General features: G+C 37.3%; 1 protein-coding gene across 8 annotated transcripts in view; it reads right to left on the bottom strand.

The window, feature by feature from the left end:
* The window catches only part of Ntng1 (netrin G1), a 335,913-nt gene that overhangs the window by 102,027 nt on the left and 215,865 nt on the right, over positions 1-18,021 (bottom strand). The gene's annotated exons all lie outside the window — the stretch shown is intronic.

Here is an 18,021-nt window from a genome sequence, read left to right as displayed (position 1 = left end):
ATTGAAGAAAATGTTTAAAAGAGTTGTTAGGCTATGTTTCATGCCTAACCTGCCCTAGATTTTGGAACTATAAAGATGGTGTAATAGAGTAAGGGAAAGAGTTGAGGAAACATTCTATTGGATAGGGCAATTTTTTCACGAGAATGTCTGGTCGTATTCCATATGGGAGGGAGAATATCTTTTGCAGAAACACCATTTTCCTAAACAATAATCTTGATGCTGGACATTAGATGCAATTTCTAGATATCATAGGGGTTTTATTATATCTACAGCTAAAGAATAAGGAAGCCATTTTGTGTGGAGTGGCAGTGACTGCATGAAGCTCCCCAGGTGTTGATGGAAAAGCACCACCATATTGATACTAGATAAAGCCTTCTGGGAAATTCTCTTTACATAGTAATGCTCATCACTTATTCTCTGTGTAGTTCTTCAATGTCCCTCATATTTTATATCAAGTGTTACTAAATTTAATCACTTATTTTTAGGAAAGTATGTGTTCATGATTGGGAGAACAAACTAGAAATTTGATTAGTTCCCGGTAAGACAGCAGAATGAGCTGAGGGAACAGATATCATATATCTCCAGCTCAGGCCCTTCAGGATCCCCTGACAGAACTGAAGACTGAGTTCTACAGTTCTGTATGGTATTCTGATTGAGGATCTGCTAAACGTGAGTAAATGGTCAGAGGCTGTAATAATTTAAGGAGGGGAATTTCTCAGATAGTTTGGGATGGACAGAAATGTAATCATGATGAAAGAGTAGACAACATTCTTCATATGTGCTCATGGTGGAATCTGAGGAATAGCAAGAGAGGAAGGGAGGCATTCAGGAAAAAAAACACGGAAATTATTTAGCATATTTCATTCCAGGTATTATACCTATAATCATAAAACTTTTCCCATGTAGGGACAGAGGTAGTAAACATGCCTTTACTTCTGGTATGTGGGAGACAGAGGAAAGCAGACATCTGTAAATTCAGACGGTTTGGTCTACATATTGAGTTCTAGGCCATCCAGGGATACACAGAGAGACCCTGTCTAAAACAGAAAAGCCCCATGTTACATAAACTGAAAATCATAATAAAGACTTAAGGGGAAAAAGGAATTCAAGACAAATGAATAATTCACTAGAAAGAACAAAAAATAATATTGAATTCATGTGCATTGCAATAGGAATTCTCTGAAAAAAGGCATGGTTGAAGTGTAAGGCAGCATTGAGTAACCCATGGCACTTATCTATAAAAGCCTGTAGAGAACATCTGGGAAAAATTACCCAAAATATTCTAATTTTTATCAAGGTCAAGAAGTGCCAAATGTGATAAGCTCCAAATATAAAGGAAACTGTACCACAATTTCATAAACAAACTGCCCCAGAGCTGTGATAGTGAACTGTCTAAACACAAGAAGAGAAGAAAAGGCACATTGCATTCAGATATATCCTTGGAAATATTATCGCTGAGAAGGCAGCAGAGCAAAGAAAAATTAAGCAAGTAAAGAAAGCAAACATATCAACTTGGAGCTCTTTACTCAATAAGTTATCTTTAAAAAATAAGTCAACATAAACACATGTTCAAAGACTCAAAAGCTTCAAAATTTCATTCCACACTAGGAAAGGTTAATGGATGTTCTCTAAGTTCTGAGGTACAAGAAAGAGAGGAGCAGATGGAAAGAGAGATGGGCACACACAAGGAAGACAACTGTATGTGTCAACCATACTGAGTAACATGTGCTGTAAAAATGAGAGAATTTATATGGTGGATATCTTGCTAGTCTAAACCTGAAGAGGTATGGCAGCATCACAATTCAGACTAGGATGCGACAGGTTTTGTGACACACTTTAAATAACAAAACAAAAAGAAAATAGGCCAAGAACATAGAAAGGAGTTCTAAAATTTTCATTAATCTAAAGAATGAAGAAGGGGAATAGAGAGCAAGAGTGGAACTAATAGAAGATCTTAGATATAAACCTGCTTGTATTAATAATGATACTAAATGCAAATGATTTGAATACACTAGTTAAGACACATATCAAAAAAGAAGACTGATGTATGTATATTGTCTAAAGAGTTAGATCATGTTAACAGTAAAAAGGAAGCTGAAAGAGGATGGTGAGTCAGACAGCAGATTTCAGTTCAAAAAAGATAATTGGGGGAAAGTGGATAATTTAACAGTGATAAAGGATTTAATGGATCAAGGGAACAAAATAATTATCATCATTTATGCCATTAAAAATGGAGCTTTAACATATTTCTTAAAGATTTGGTTTCTTTTATCTTTAGAAATTGACAATCATCCTAGAACTCTAACATCCACACAGATATATGAGGCTAAAATGGTCAAAGCAACTCTGCAAAAAGAGCAAAGATTGGAGACTAAAACTCTGTCGTTCTATGACTCAGAAAGCTGAATTAGTTAAAACAGTGTGATATTGGCATAAAGATAGATGAGAGAACAGAAGTGTCCAGAAATAGACATATATATGGACAACTGATTTTTTTTCACAAAAATGCAAAGGCATTTCAGCAGATAAAGGATACGTTTTTTTTTCCCCAACACTAACTGGGTCTAGAACAGTTGGTAACATAAAAATGGACTTCTATCTATGCCATCTGAAAATTGAACTAAAAGTTGATCATACAATTAAATATGAAAACCCAAAAGCATTAACTTACCAGAAGAAAGCATAGGAGAAAATCTAGATGACATTGAGTTATATATTTGAAATATATATTTTTCAAATATAACATCAATAATGTAATCAATCCATAATGAACAAATTGATAAATTAAAATAACCTTTTCTCCGAAAGAAGATAATGTTTCACATATGTGCCAAACACTTCCAAACACACACACGCACACACACAGACACACACACACACACACACACACACACACACCCTCACAAATGGAAAAAGGACAATGTTAACATTCAGAAATGATAAATTACAATCTGAAAGAAAACATGTGTAAGATATACAGCTGACAAAATGTAAAGAAGACAATCTAAGTTACATAATATTTTTCTTCTTTGTATATGTGTTATACATGTATATGCATGTTCATATATATGAGTGCATGTATTTATAGGGAGTCATGTGTGTGTATGTGAATGAGGAGGCCTGAGGTTGACATCAGGAATTTTCCTCAATTGCTTACCCCTTCTATTGAGAGGGGTCTCTCAGTTGAATCCAGAGTTTGCCTAGATGTCTCTATAACCAGATTTTTCCAGTGTGCTGGAAATACAGGCAAGTCTCCCACCCACTCAGCAATTAAGTGGGTTCTAGAGACATCAACTCTAGTCTTCACACTTGCATTGCAAGTGCTTTAGTCACTGAGCCGTCTCCCTAACCTTAACTTACCTAATTTACTTAAAATTAAAGGGACAATCTGATTTTTAAAAATTGTTAAAGATTTTAAGTAATACTTAACTAAGAAATTACATGGAAACTCAGTAAACGCAAGAGTCTCAATGCCATCCATCATTTTTAAAATACTAATCAAAACCACAGTGTGGGGCCAACAAGATGGCAAAGTAGGAAAAGACACTGCTGAGCCTGATGAGTTGAGTTCAGTCCCTGAGATTCACATGGTGGAATACGAGAACTAACTTTGGGAAATTATCTTCTCATCTTCACATTCATGCTACAGCATATACATGCAACATGTGTGCCTATGCATGTACTCACATGACCAAGCACAAAAATAAAAATGTAATTTTTATAACCATAGTGATATATATTTAAACATACATGTTTGTGGAATTATAATTTATTATAGTTAATTCAGTTAATAATTTTGGTTGGTCTCCAGAACTTAATAATAAGACCCTATTGCTGAAGCTGAAGATACAGTATGTCAGAGTTTTAGAACACAGAGAAATCAAGCTAGTACTGACTTGAAACTTCATTCTGTCTTTCATAGTACTTGGAGATACAGTGGGAGCTACCAGACAAAAGCAATAATAAATCTTGCCCAATGTTACTGGCTTCATATTTTCCTATCTGTGAGCTTTAACAAGGACCAGCCTGCCAGGATTAATCCCCCTGGTACAGTAGTGTCATGAATGTTATAGGAGTAACAACCACTTTTTGATTATACTTAGGACTCTCTCCACAAAATGGAGCTCATTCCTGGCACCATTATTGGGCAAATAATATGTAACTAGGTCCTATGGGTAGAATCTACTACTATTATTCTAGTAAGTGGACATAGTATTAAACCATCTCATAATGACTTACCACTACATGCATAGATTAAGCAGTAAATCTTTCGATCCTTACTAGAGAAGCTAATTTTTGTAGCAAATAGTGATTAACATGGAGACCCATAACTGGTTAAGGTATAGGAATAATTGACTCTGGAATACTCAGCCTTAAAAGCGACATCTAAATCACACCTCCATCAAAGCTCTGGGATCAGTGCAGAAGATGGGGGAGAAAGACTATAAGAGCGAGGGTAGAAGAATGACCACAAGGAAAGAGTGTTTTTCAGACACAACAGTACAGTTGCACACATGAGTTCACAGCTGTTGTGACAACATACACAAGGTCAAGCTGCACAAAGTCCCAGAATGGAGGGAGAAGTTCGTCACCAAACTCCACTAAGTAGCTGATGGGAACTCCTGCATGCTGGACAGGGAGAAATAGGGTTTTTGTTGTTGTTTGTTTTTGTTTTTTTAACAGAGTGAACCCCTGGTGGGCCGGTCACGATTCAATAGATACCCCACACTCAGAAGTAAGTGAGCAGCACAAATTTGACTCTGCATATTAATTTTGAAAGGATAAAAAGGGAGGACATGAAACCGGAAGGAGTAGGGAGGAGGAGGAACATCTGGGAGGAGCTAAACTGAGGAGTGGGAATGTGATCAAAACACACTGTATGAAATTTTCAAGGATTCAATGAGATTTTTTTCTTAAAAAGGAACAAAAAGATAAACAACTGATATAAATCTGTAGAATTTTTAAAGAAACCTGGAGACTTGATCAGAAATACAAAGATACTCAAATGATGATTTCACTGAAGTGTACATAAACCAAAAACTTCAATTGTAAAATGCAAACATGCAGTTTTCTTCCTGTCAGTTGCTTCTCAATAAACTGTTGTTGCATGTTCCCAGACTGCCTGGAACTGAATCCTGACACAACTGTACAACAGCTGTTTAACTGTGGGCAATTTGCTTAACCTTTTGGATCACAATTTTCTCATTCATCGGGCTGAGATGATAATCATACAAGTCTCATGAATATTGGGGAACAAAGCAAATACAGAACAGAAGAATATCAATCTATTGATCTAAACACTCAATGAATTTCACCATTACACAGTCAGTTCTGTATCCATGCAGAACCTGTTAGGTAGCCCATTATCAGATACTAACGTGCATATTCAATACAGATACAGCAAATTTTACTCTAAGCCAAGAATTCACCAGTCTACACGTTTCATTTGTACCTCCATTTATCTATTATTGCTACTTTTACTTTGACATGTGTGTGTGTGTGTTGTGTGTGTGTGTGTGTGTGTGTGTGTGTAGGCCAGTAGAGAACTTTTGATGCCCAGAGTTTGAGTTTACAGGCAGTTGTGAGTCACATGACCACTTGACACGAGTGCTAGGAACTGACTCTGGTCCTCTGCCAGAGCATCAAGCACTTTGAGTTAGTGAGCCACTTCTCCTGCTCTCCACTTCCATTTCTTAAGTCTCTTTAAATAAAATCAATGTGAGGCAGCTAAGATGGATGCTTCCTACTTGGGACAGGAACCAGTCTAGAATAGCCAAGTCTCCATTCAGTGTGCAGCTCCTTTGCCCATTATGTCTTCATGACAGGGCTGATCTATCATTGGGACTTGATGTTATTAAAATTTATTAAGCACATATAGTGTGCTAGACATGGAAAAAACAGATAAAAAGCATGATTTCTGCTTAGCAGCCCTTTGTAAAAGAAGACTAATGAATATATATGTATTCAATAGATCAAGAGAACAACATACATTTTAAGAAATTTATAAATATTTAATCAAGATTTTGTACAGTAACTGACAGGGAAACAGACTTCTTGGAATACTAAATTTGGATTCTAAATGACTGAAAATTATAGGTTCACAACTTTCATGGGCAAAATGAAGTGAAGGGTCTTGAAATTGGTTCTTCACTCTTATGCTATATTAGTTCTCAGAATAAGGGTTTAAAAATCAGAAAGTGTTCCTAAGAGATGATGGGTTAACTTTTTATCATTTTAAGCTCTATATAAAGTGTGGAAGGGTTTCATTTTTATCCTAGTAGCTTTTGTATCAATATTTTGGGAAGGATTTGAAGTATGAATTTATCCTTTTATTTTAAGTGTTTTTATATCTAACATTTCTCCTTCACACAGACACATACCCACACACAGGGTGGGAGAGAGAGAGAGAGAGAGAGAGAGAGAGAGAGAGAGCAGAGACAGAGACAGAGACAGAGACAGAGACAGAGACAGAGACACAGAGAGAGAGACAGAGACAGAGACAGAGAGACAGAGACACAGAGAGAGAGAGAGAGGAGAGAGGGCGACAGACACACACACACACAGAGACACACACACATAGAGACAGAGAGACAGAGACACAGAGAGAGAGGAGAGAGGGCGACAGACACACAGACACACACACACAGACACACACACATAGAGACAGAGAGACAGAGACACAGAGACACACAGAGAGAGAGAGAGAGAGAGAATTTTTACAAAAAGAAGCTGTGTTTACAGACCTATGACCCTCTCATGTTAGCGTTTGATCCTTTGCAACATCATCCTTGACTCTACACCTCTTTGTTCTTGTTAATTTTAGCTCTGAATTCCCAGGTCTCTAGAGAGAACATGTCACAGCAAACTTTGTAATAGAGTTTTAGGTCTATGTTTAATTAAAAGTGCCCTTGCATCTGTTAGGATGCTATCCTGCAAACTGTCTTCTGAGATATGAGTGATGACCTGCAACTCCAGGTCCATTTCTGTAGGCTGTGTTCCATAGCAACAGCTGCCAGCTGGTACCCTGCACAGTCCTCCCTACTGTGCCTTTAAAAGGGAACGATTTGTCCTGTAGGAGGTCTAAAATACTGGGGATTAAATTGCCATCTGAATGGACGTATTTTCAATACCATTCAAAAATATTACTTAACTCCCTGCTACATTTCTATTCCTGCCCCCCATGCTAATAGAATTATTCAGGTGAGTTACAAAAGATCTTGTGTCAAATGCTTTTGTTACACAGAACTGACAAAGATAGTAGAATTTTTATCTGTCATCAGATTACTGGAGAGAGAAACTAGAAGGTACTTTGACAGAGTGAGGAACACAATACATTTGTGAACTGAAAGAAATTTGAGTTTCTGTTGAAATGTTTAGGGTTGCTGGAGAAACAAGTGAGGTTAATTTCATATTGGTTAATTCCTTGGAAAGATGCAAAATAAAATAATATTTGAACATAATGGTGATATACTAAAAAAAAAAGCCTCCCCTCGGCAAAATAAACTGAATGTAGTTTTAGACCTTTAAAATAGATTTTAAATTCTTATGAATTCAGATCCTGACGGATTATGTTAAGTAGTTGTTACAAATTATATCCCATGCCAAGTGACAAATACAAAAATATGCAAAAAGATGATAGTTCATTGAAGATTCTGTCTCTCCTGTATTATGACTAAATTTGACTTTCTATATTTAAGGCATCATTATAGCACACATGGTAATTGACTGTAAAAGATGCATATGTAAAAATTATGTTGGTTTACCTATATACAAATGAATAGACATATTCTATGTGCATTTTAAAATTATCATTTAACTTCTTGAAAATTCCAGAATCTAGCTGTTTCTCATGGGACCTATGCAAAAAAATAATTAATGAACACTATCAATACTCCATTTCATGTTTAGTAATTCTTTGACTAGATTTCATTGCAAGGCACCATTAATTTTCTTTGTTGTGGGAAGCATAGTTTCTACTTCAAGCTAGCATTATAGAGTCATAGGGTGAGTAAAGACAAGATCCTAGGATTGGCTTAGACCATTCTAAATAATTTTATAGAAGAAGTCCAGTACATGTAGTCTCAGTGGTCTTTCATGTCAGCACTTTGTAGTAAAAATGCAGTTCATGCCACAGATCCAACCCACACCATGTAGATGAGCTGAAATGTACTACTTATCTCCATTAAAAATCAGTAGGTAAAATCAATTTTAACAATTCATTAAATCTAATATCTAAAACAAATGTCATTTCAATATTTGTTCTAATGCTTCTTAATAAGTAGCTACAGCTATACATGGCATAAAGGTAGTGCAAATACCATTGAAGTCATAGTTGCTAAATTTGGGAAACTACCTTTCTAAAGATGGCTTACCACTCTAAGTCACTCTGTTCTTTAAAGGCAAGTTAATGGTACCTGCCAAATTCAATAAGCATGCAAAGCAATTTAGTACATTGTCTGGTGTGGTACAATGACTCAATCAATGTTAGGAGGAAGAAGGGATGCTGGAGGTTCTTGGGAAGGCAGCAAGGTTAAGTTTTACCCAGGTCTCTAAGCTCACTTGAGAGTTGATCTACACCCTGCTGGAGACATTGCAAAAGGCCCTTGACTTCCCTTACCAAAGTGTAGCTGAAACTTAGTAGTGAAATGTAGTATCAACATACTAACTGTTAGGGTCCATGAGAAGTCCTACAAAAGAACACCATTTATGTATGCAATCAGCAATAGCATTTATTTACTATACCATCACATTCAAGGTCATTCACCTGTACAAAATGGCAATGACCATGAGTGAAGCATTCAGGCTCTTTTCAAGCACAGACAAGGGGTGTTTTAGAGACAGTTAGGTTGTCCTATCTATGATTGGCTAAGAAAGTGGCAGTTAAATTAGTACATTTCTGGCTAACTTGGCTTCGCTAGGGCTACAATTCTTCCACCTTTGGGCATGTTTGCACAATTAGTAGGGTCTGTCCCTATTTGGTCATTGCCTTGAGATATTGTAAGGGACTGATTCAGTCTTAGTACATGCAGTCATCCTCATCCCTGCTGTCAGGGGGAATTCTGATTGGTTTTGTTCCTGCTTTCCTTAGAAACTGCTGGTATATAGCTTCAGGAAGCTGGAACTGAGGCCTAGTTTTTAACTGGGTTTTTAGGCACCTGTCATGGCGTTTGTTTGGGTCTCTTATTAACTTACTTTTTCAACACACTTGAGTGAAACATTTCAAGTGAAAGAAAGACCTTGTTATTGAAGGTTTTCACAGAAACGCCACCTATGAAGGAAGTGGGAAATGACCAGAAATCTAATGATGAGTGAATAGATAAAGTAAATGCAGTAAACGAAAATTCAGAATACAAAACACTAAGTGTGCTATAATAACATTATTGTAACATATGTATTGATGTGGTGAAGTTGTGGAAGGCAATTTGCAAAAAAATAGCATTATAGTAAGGTGAGTTAAATCATGCTTTAATGTTGTTACATCATATATTAAATAGAGTAAGTGGAAGCAGTTTGTTCCACAATCATGCATGGATTCCTCTTGTTCAGTAAATCAAATGTTTGTTGATGATCTATTTTTTGTTATTTTCTTCACTGGACACTGCTCTGAGGTACAAACAAGGACACGGCTATACTTTTCTTTCCCCAAAATATTGCTAACAAGAGAAAATATTGGTGAGCCAAAGTGGTAGTTATTATTGCTGTATCTTATTTAATAATAAAAGGCATGTGATGTCTGAGGAAATATGTATGTGAAACTGTACACAATGATTGAATGCCATGCAGAATTGGGCTCAGTTAAGAGGCAAGAAGGAAAATGATGATCACTATGGAATGACGCCTCATGATGGAGATTAGCTTTTCACTTTGAAGGACAGGCAACTTTGTATAAATGGCAAGAGAAGGTCTATATTTCAGAAAGTGGAAGAGTGAATGAAAGTGTGGGGTGAATGGAATAAATCATGAATGAGACTGGGATCATTGGCAAATTTCCTTTTTGGAGGGAAACGATAGTGGGATAATTATTCATTGTGCTTAATTACCACTTATTAAGTGCTAACTGCAGTTGAGTGAGGAGATGAAATACAGCATGATGTGACAAGGAGCTTCTGTGGCAAGTCAAATCTCCCATGTCTTCAATGAGTCCTGGAGTGGACTGGATGCTGATCCTTCCTACCCTCTGCCTCTCACAGCCTTCTCACCTTAACACTCAGCAAAACTCTATTCCCTTCCCACACCGAGGTGCAATTCTGTGTGTCTTTACTTGCAGTGGGAGTTTCCTTTCCTTTAGAAAATGACACAAACCTTAAACCTTCCCTTTATCCCATTTTATTGACATTTAAATTCATTAAATGTCATCTTGAAAAGCTTCGTTATATTAATTTACATTTACAAAGTAGATAGGAAGTGTTACCCGAATTGTTTGGACAATTCTAAAGAAGCAGCAGCAGAAGCAGCAGCGTGGAATTCTCGCCATAGATTTTATTTATGTCCCTCCAGGAAACCAATCTTTTGTGTGACAAGAGAAAGCATCAGAGACCTCAGTGACAGAACAGAGAGTAGAAGACTCTCTAAGAGCAGACCCAGACCCAGAAAGTTATGAGTTCATCTTCAGGAATCCAATCCAAATCAAAATAGATGGCTTTTAAAAAGATACAAAGCAAACAAATCTAAAAGGCCTCGAAATTTCATCTGTCCTTATTCTATTTTTGTCAAAATGAAAATAACATCATTTGCCTTGTGATTTTACAGTTTACAAGGTGCTTTAACATAACCCCCACATTTAAGCTTCACAACAATTCTGAGATTTTTAAAAACATATTTTAGTTAATTCTTTGAGAATTTCAAACTGTGCATTTTGTTTATTTTATAAATTATGTAAGACTCTCAGAGGGATGTGCTCATATATTTCACCCCAAGTAGTAGAGAAGGTGACTGAGGTCTCCAGGCTCAAATCTCTTGCTAGTTTACCATCTGTTGCTGGAAAACACACCATGATGTCACCTGGAAAGAGTTTGTTTCAGCCTATGCATTCTGACCACCATCCATCATGGAGGGAAGACATCACAGAGACTCAAGCAGGAACAGAGGCAAGACCTTGGAAATGAACCACTTTTTAGCTTTCTGGGTGGCTCAGCCTGCTCCCTTATACAGCCCAGGGCGACCTGCCCAGGGGCAGCAGTGCCAATGGTGGTTGGATCCTCCCACAGCAATTATTAATCAAGAAAATGTTCCACATACTTGCCTACAGGCCAAACTGATAACAGCATTTTCTCAATTTTGAGGTTTCCTCTTCCCAGATGGCTCCAACATGTCTCAAGTTGACAAATACATAAATAAATAATAAATAAATAAATAAATAAATAAATAAATAAAAAGGCCAACTTACCAACCAAACAAACAACAAAAGCTTAGCCAAAACAATTCCTGCTCTTTCCACCGTAAGTGCCTAAAGATAACCCTAAGTCTTATTTTACTATTTAGATTCAGCAGTGAGGTAGTGGTGGCCGATGAGGAGTAACTGGTAAGCATACAGCCTTCTTTTCATGAAGCCATTAAGACAATTCTACAGTCAGTCAGGGCTTCAGGCAACAATGTGTGCCCCACAACTGTATGTTTGGTCAGCCTCAGTTCAGCCATTGGGTGCTGTTTTTCCAAAGGAAATATGGTTCTTGTAGGGGTGAGTCTCCAATATTGTCCACGCCCCTTTAGGATGGGCACAGGTGAGCTATTTAAGGAAAGGAAAAGGAAAACCTCAGTTCTCTCTTGGAAGCAAGCCACATTCCCAGAGCTTCTATACCTGTTCATCTTGTAATATATAGAATAAAAATATTAGACCTGTTTTTTAGATAGCATTATTATCATCTTCTTTTGGTGTCAGAAGCATTTACCCAGCCCCCAAAACTCAGGATTGGTGAGATGAGCCCCAGGCAATCCTACTGCAGCCTGCCTAGAATGCCAGTCCGTGGAATGCGGTGCACATACCTACCTCCAGTTGACAGCAGGACTGAAATTCACAGCCTGTGCTTTTGAGAATACTACGCCCCCTTTCTCTACTGTTGATGTTACAGGATATCTTATACCTGTTTATGTTAGTTTTCAATTATTTTAGGGTTGGGATTGGAAGGAGGTGTTCAGACCTGGGCACCCCTTTCAGATAAGTTTAGGATTTAGATGGGATAGATATGTCTAGTTTAGGACATAAGTAGATTATAACTTGCTTATCACCTTCTATGTATCTATGTTGTATATGTTTGAGTTTTGTATCGTTTAAATCTTTTATTTAGACTAAAAGGGGAATTGTAGGGGTGAGCCTACAATATTGTCCACGCCCCTTTGGGGATGGGCACAGGTGAGATATTTAAGGAAAGAAAAAGGAAAACCTTGCTCACTTTTGGAAGAGAGCCACGTTCCCAGAGCTTCTATCCCTGTTCATCTTGTAAGTATATTGAATAAAAATATTAGACCTCTTTTTCAGATAGTGTTATTATCATCTTCAGGGTCTCTTCTCTAAAACTCTCCAGATTTGCCTGACAGCACATCTAGACTCTCTACCATTCCAGTTACTCCTTTTATAAGATATTAGCTTCTTTTTGTTTTGTAAAGGCAATCACATTACTGATGTGGACATATCATGGCACATAGACTTGGTAAAACAGGAGAGAACAAGAGAGAAATGGACAGAAAAGAAGAAAGAGACAGGAAAAAGAGAGGTAAAGGAGTGAGGAGTACTCTGAGGAACATGGAGAGAAGTCACTCTAAGCCCAATGAGTGGGCTTTGTGGGCTGTCTAAGGAATCTGTGGTGATCATGCAAGAGTTCCGAGTGACTGAGGGGTGGAGGTCAGATGAGGTTTCATCTTCCTGTAACAGTGCTTAGGATCCTCCCTCTCTCTGTCCATGTCACTATCATAATCAAATCAGCCTGATCTTGTCAAATGTTCTATAGATCCACCAGTCACACTCTAAGATAATACAAGATCACTTTCTCAGAAGGCAAGATGCTAACCTGATATGACTCCACAATTATTAAAACAGCAAACAATCTTTCATGGGGACATTATAGCCAGATGGTGTCTGTTTTATTCCTCCCATATAAACATTGTTTCCTGAGTGTAAAAAATTACATTGGCTTTCAATAGAGTAATGAGATATTGGTAGGCACTAAAATATTTGCTTTTTCATACTCATTTCCCAGGTCTTTCCCCTTTTCCTTCCTGAAGCTGTGTACTCTTATAATGCAGCATAAGAATTAAATTATCTTTAAAAATGGTGTAATGAATAAAAGAGCTAAAGAAGTGAACTAGAACTTTTGCTAAAAATAGACAAATGCACAATGTATATTAATTGCTCACATAGCTAATGTTCTTAGGCCTTTTTTGGCAAACATGGCAAGAAAAAGTACCATTTGCTAGTGACCAGATCCTGAAAGAAAATGTCTAAAATTCCCTGACCCTCAAAAAATTAGCACAATATAGCACATACACAATAAATGTTATCTAGCTTATACTGATGATCTGGGAAGATTAAGAATGCAAATTAAGCTTCAGGAACATTATTTTTTGCAAATACTTTAAAAATTAAAATATTTATGCATTGCTTATGAATGAGAAATTAGCTGTCTATTATCATATCAATTAGATTACTTGATTTCCCTGCCCCAAATCCTCCAGTAGATTCTCAATCCCTCAAATTAGCCTGTAAGATGTAAATAGTATGGCATTTATCCAACTCCCCACTTCAATTTCTACTCAGCCCATTTTGAGATGCTCTCAAACTGTACTTCTTGCCTTTCTTCAGGGTCATGACTTTTGCTACTTCTCCTTTGGAAACATTTCCCTCTACACAATTGCACACTTAATTCATATATGTCATCTATGTGCCCTGATATTCTACCCTTGGAAGAGCCTTTTCTAACTACCCTTTATAAAGTGGCTACATTCTCGATCTTTTTCTGTAATCCTAATTTGCTTTTATTTATGGCATCACTAGTAAAAAGTGTATTTATTGTTTTAATTGTGTCAAATTCAGTATCTGGCATGTCATATACATAGCATTTGAGAAATCACACAGAGAATCAATGCTTTCTTATCAGTGTTCTGGGCAGGGCAGACCAAGAAGTTACAAGTAAGACACCTTCAGTGTCAGTGGTACCCATATCTGTGTGAACACTTCAGGCTCCATAAGAAAGTAGTATTTACATAAAACTATAATTAAAATATCATGTTGATCAATTAAAATGCATCTAAGAGCCAAAGCACATTCAGTTACTTTTCAGTTGAATGAATGGTCTCAATGGTAATGGTCTTCTGAGAATTTTGGAGGAAACACTGTTTCCAAACATTATTCCTGTTTCTTTCCATCCCTTTCTTCTGTCCTTATATCTGCAAAACTTCTCTCTAACATCCAAAAGTGAAATAACTAACATATATTCAATTCTAACCCTTTAGCTCCCTAAGGATGGGAATAGTAAATGGGAAAGCCGTCTTCCTGCTGATGCTCACTGAAGTCTGCAGAGGGGTGACTTGCAGAGGGGTGAATTGCAGAGGTGTTCATCCTATGACTGAACAAGGTGAATAAGGACACAAAACCTTTGCTACTATTTGTACATATCCACTCTGTGCTTTCTTCTTGGGAAGCTGAGGCTGATCCCATGCAATTCTCTGACCCTAGTGTCCTAATGTCTGTGACAGGATTCAGATTCAGTCAATATATCACCACCCACTATTTATATTTCTATGCAATCAATGTCCATGCTATGTTGCCCCAGGCTGTGATTCTCAGTCATAAACTGTAGTTTATATTTATCAATTTCAGTTATGAGAAAAATTGGGCAGGCAGGATGTAATTACATTGTCATGAGTTACTAGGAAACAAACACTGAGCCTCACACATCAGTGACCACAGAAGTCTCGAACATTTTCCCCAGTGACTCTCTGTGTGTTTTAACCTCTCAGGATGCAGGTTTTTTATTGTCTTAGTTACCTTAGTAAGATTTCTGCTAAATCACAGGAACATTTTGTGACAGACATGTGAGCATTTTCAACAGAACTCTATGAGACAATGATCATCCTTGAAGAAGAATTTTGCCGTAATTTAGATTAATTTGTGGTAGAGCTGTCAAGCCGGGAATTAACAGAGAAAAACCTAGCCAAACATGATCTGTCAGTTCAAGGCAAAGACTTGAATCCTTTAATCACAGCTAAACTCTTTTACTTCTGGGGCAACAAAGCTGTCCTCACAGCAGGGTGCTGTGGCATGTTTGTAATGTCTAAAGGCTAGAAATATGCTCAAATTGCAGTTCAAATAGTGTGTTCTTAAGCAATAGCAGCTTGTAGAGGCTGTTGAATTCTCTGCCTCCCCTCCACCCCATGCTGGGATGATTTGACTAGTGCCTTAAGGTGTTCATGGAATTGATTACTTTCAAAACAGATATCATAATTTAGGCTCAGAAAAATAAAATACCAGCTTAAGAAAAATGGCCCAAATAGTCAGTGGGGCTAGACCATGGCTGGAATGCAGCCAACAAATTCAGGACTGAAAAATGTGAGCTGAGACTCATCCAGAAAAACAAAGCAAAAACAAAATACCTCTGTGGCAGGATATTTGATCACACTGTGAGCCCCAACATTGTGCTATTTACTGGAAAAACCTGTTTCTAGCTGTGGCATGGTTCAACCCCATCACACCCGTTTAAAAGATTAAATAAAATCAACCACAGATCCAGACTCCAGGCAAACAACCAGTTGACAGGAAAAAAACAAAAAACATAGAGAGTACAAAGAAGTCAGGAAGATAGATATAGATAGACTCACAGGAAGTAGTAGGGAGGGACTTTGAGTTTGGTGGTCCTTAAAACAACTACATCTGTTGGCAATAGCAGAGGCGCTAGTAGTGGGCTGGGTTTCAGCCTGAACAGAGCAAGGCATAGACTCTGGAGCCACAGCCAGTAGCTGAGGCAGCAGTAGATTCAGGGGCAGCCACTTGTGGCCAAATTTATGTGTAAGTAGTCATGCACGCACGCAATTCTATGGTCTTTAAATGGAGAATCCTGAGTGTGCATGGCAAAAGAACTGTAGGCCATCTCCCCACACAGGTCTATTTCCTGGGCTCAGCTTCTCAGTGTCATGGGTATCAAGACTTGAGAAACAAAACCTTAGAAATGACCCTAATGCAATGGCATCAGACAGTTCTCAGAGAGGAGGAGGAGATTTCCTTCCAATCACATTTTTAATGAAAAGACAAAAACAAAAACTATGACTGTGATATTTACTTCCAGATTTTCAATATTGTTCTTATATAAAACATCTCCCCATTCCATTCATTGGACATACAATCACTTTCTCATTATTTTAAATTAAATTATAAACCCAAGCAGAAGACACATGCCTGTAATATTAGCATTTAAGAGGCTAAAGTAGGAGGAATACTTGAATTCAGAGCCATCTTCAGCTAGAAGGCAAGCCTAGCTTATAGAGTGAGACCCAAAATGGTGGTATAATAAAAGTGTTATGAAACTTAATGTATTTCAATATGCTAAACTTAGAATTTTAAGGAAGTAACAGGATGAACTGCTGTAAATCCTGTTAAAGTTTCTAAGTGATCCTTGAATGTCCAAAACAAAGTGCAACACCATCCAAATTTTAAATGTTTCTATTTAGTATCCTTCTTCACTTAGTAACCAGCCATTGGAACCAACTATAACTGAAAAGGAAAACACCATAGCACTCATAAATAATATAGAACTCTCATTGAAAAATTGTTAAATATTACTGACAAATAGTGTTCGTGTTTTTATGTTTAAAATTCGTTTTATTCTAGCTTCTTTCCTACTTTCTTAGTCTTATAATTCATTTCATATTCTTTCTTTGCTAATTTTATAATCCATAATTTCCCGATCAGCCAAGGATGACATTATGCCCACTTTAAGAGGAATTATGAGCTGTCTTTGAGAGACATGAACTAGTTAAAAATGAAACAGGGGCTTTACATATCTGTGAGGGAGTCGGGGCCTACACTTTTAACAGAGGTTTTAGGATAAAGGAATCCAGAAAAGGTGGTTCCTCACCCTTGAGTTAACCACTGTTTAGGCTCTCTTTCTCTCCTCATCCCTGTTGCATGCTGCTTCTTTTTTCCAGCTTATTGAATCATGAATTTAGGTGCTTGTTTCAGTCGATATCATTACTGAACAGAAACAACTACAAGCAATGGATCTGGCATGTAGAAAATAAAAGTTCTTTCAGATAACATTTATATATGTATTCTGCTGTAACCAGAGGAACACATACCTTGTACATAATTGTTTTATCTAAGGGTGTATTGCAGAGAATATATCCACATATCATACTTAACAATTCAGAGTGTTGTCTCTTTAAGAACTGCTGATTATACCCCAATGGAGAGAGCTTCATAGAATCTTCCTACCTCATACTGGCCTTTTCTAACTATACCCAGAGGAAAAACACATCTTTTCCAGTGACATGACTCCCTTCAAGAAATAGCCCATTCATCCTTAAAATAATCTTATTTTTTAAAAGGCCATTACATCATTCAATAATATTTGTTGAACATATTTTGTCCATCCTGGATGTTGTAGGTCAATGTTTTTCAACCTCAGCTATTCATTAAAGTTTCCTAAAGAGCTTTTAAAATATGCCTAGCTTGTACTGCATACCAGCTGCACAGCTGTTGAACATGCTCCTGGTACGCGTGGGAGAGGAAGGCTCTTCACAGGCAGTGGAGATGTTTGACCCTATGGTGCTTGCATTTTGGTAAAAGGAACAACTTAAACATGTAAGCTTTTGTTTCTGCTTTTACAGCAGTCTAGAACACACAGAACCTTCTTACAGCACATTATCTAATGAACATTTTTTAAAGATTTATTTATTATGTATACACGCAATGCCTGCACATCAGAAGAGGGCACAGGATTTCATTACATGTGGTTGCTGGGAATTGAACTCAGGACCTCTGGGAGAAGAGCCAGTGCGCTTAACCTCTAAGCCATCTCTCCAGCTAATGAACAT

The sequence above is a fragment of the Mesocricetus auratus genome, unplaced genomic scaffold (assembly GCF_017639785.1).
Source record: "Mesocricetus auratus isolate SY011 unplaced genomic scaffold, BCM_Maur_2.0 Super-Scaffold_100009, whole genome shotgun sequence".
Taxonomy (NCBI): domain Eukaryota; kingdom Metazoa; phylum Chordata; class Mammalia; order Rodentia; family Cricetidae; genus Mesocricetus; species Mesocricetus auratus.
The sequence above is the reverse complement of the archived record's forward strand: the minus strand, read 5'-3'. Positions and strand labels throughout refer to the sequence as shown.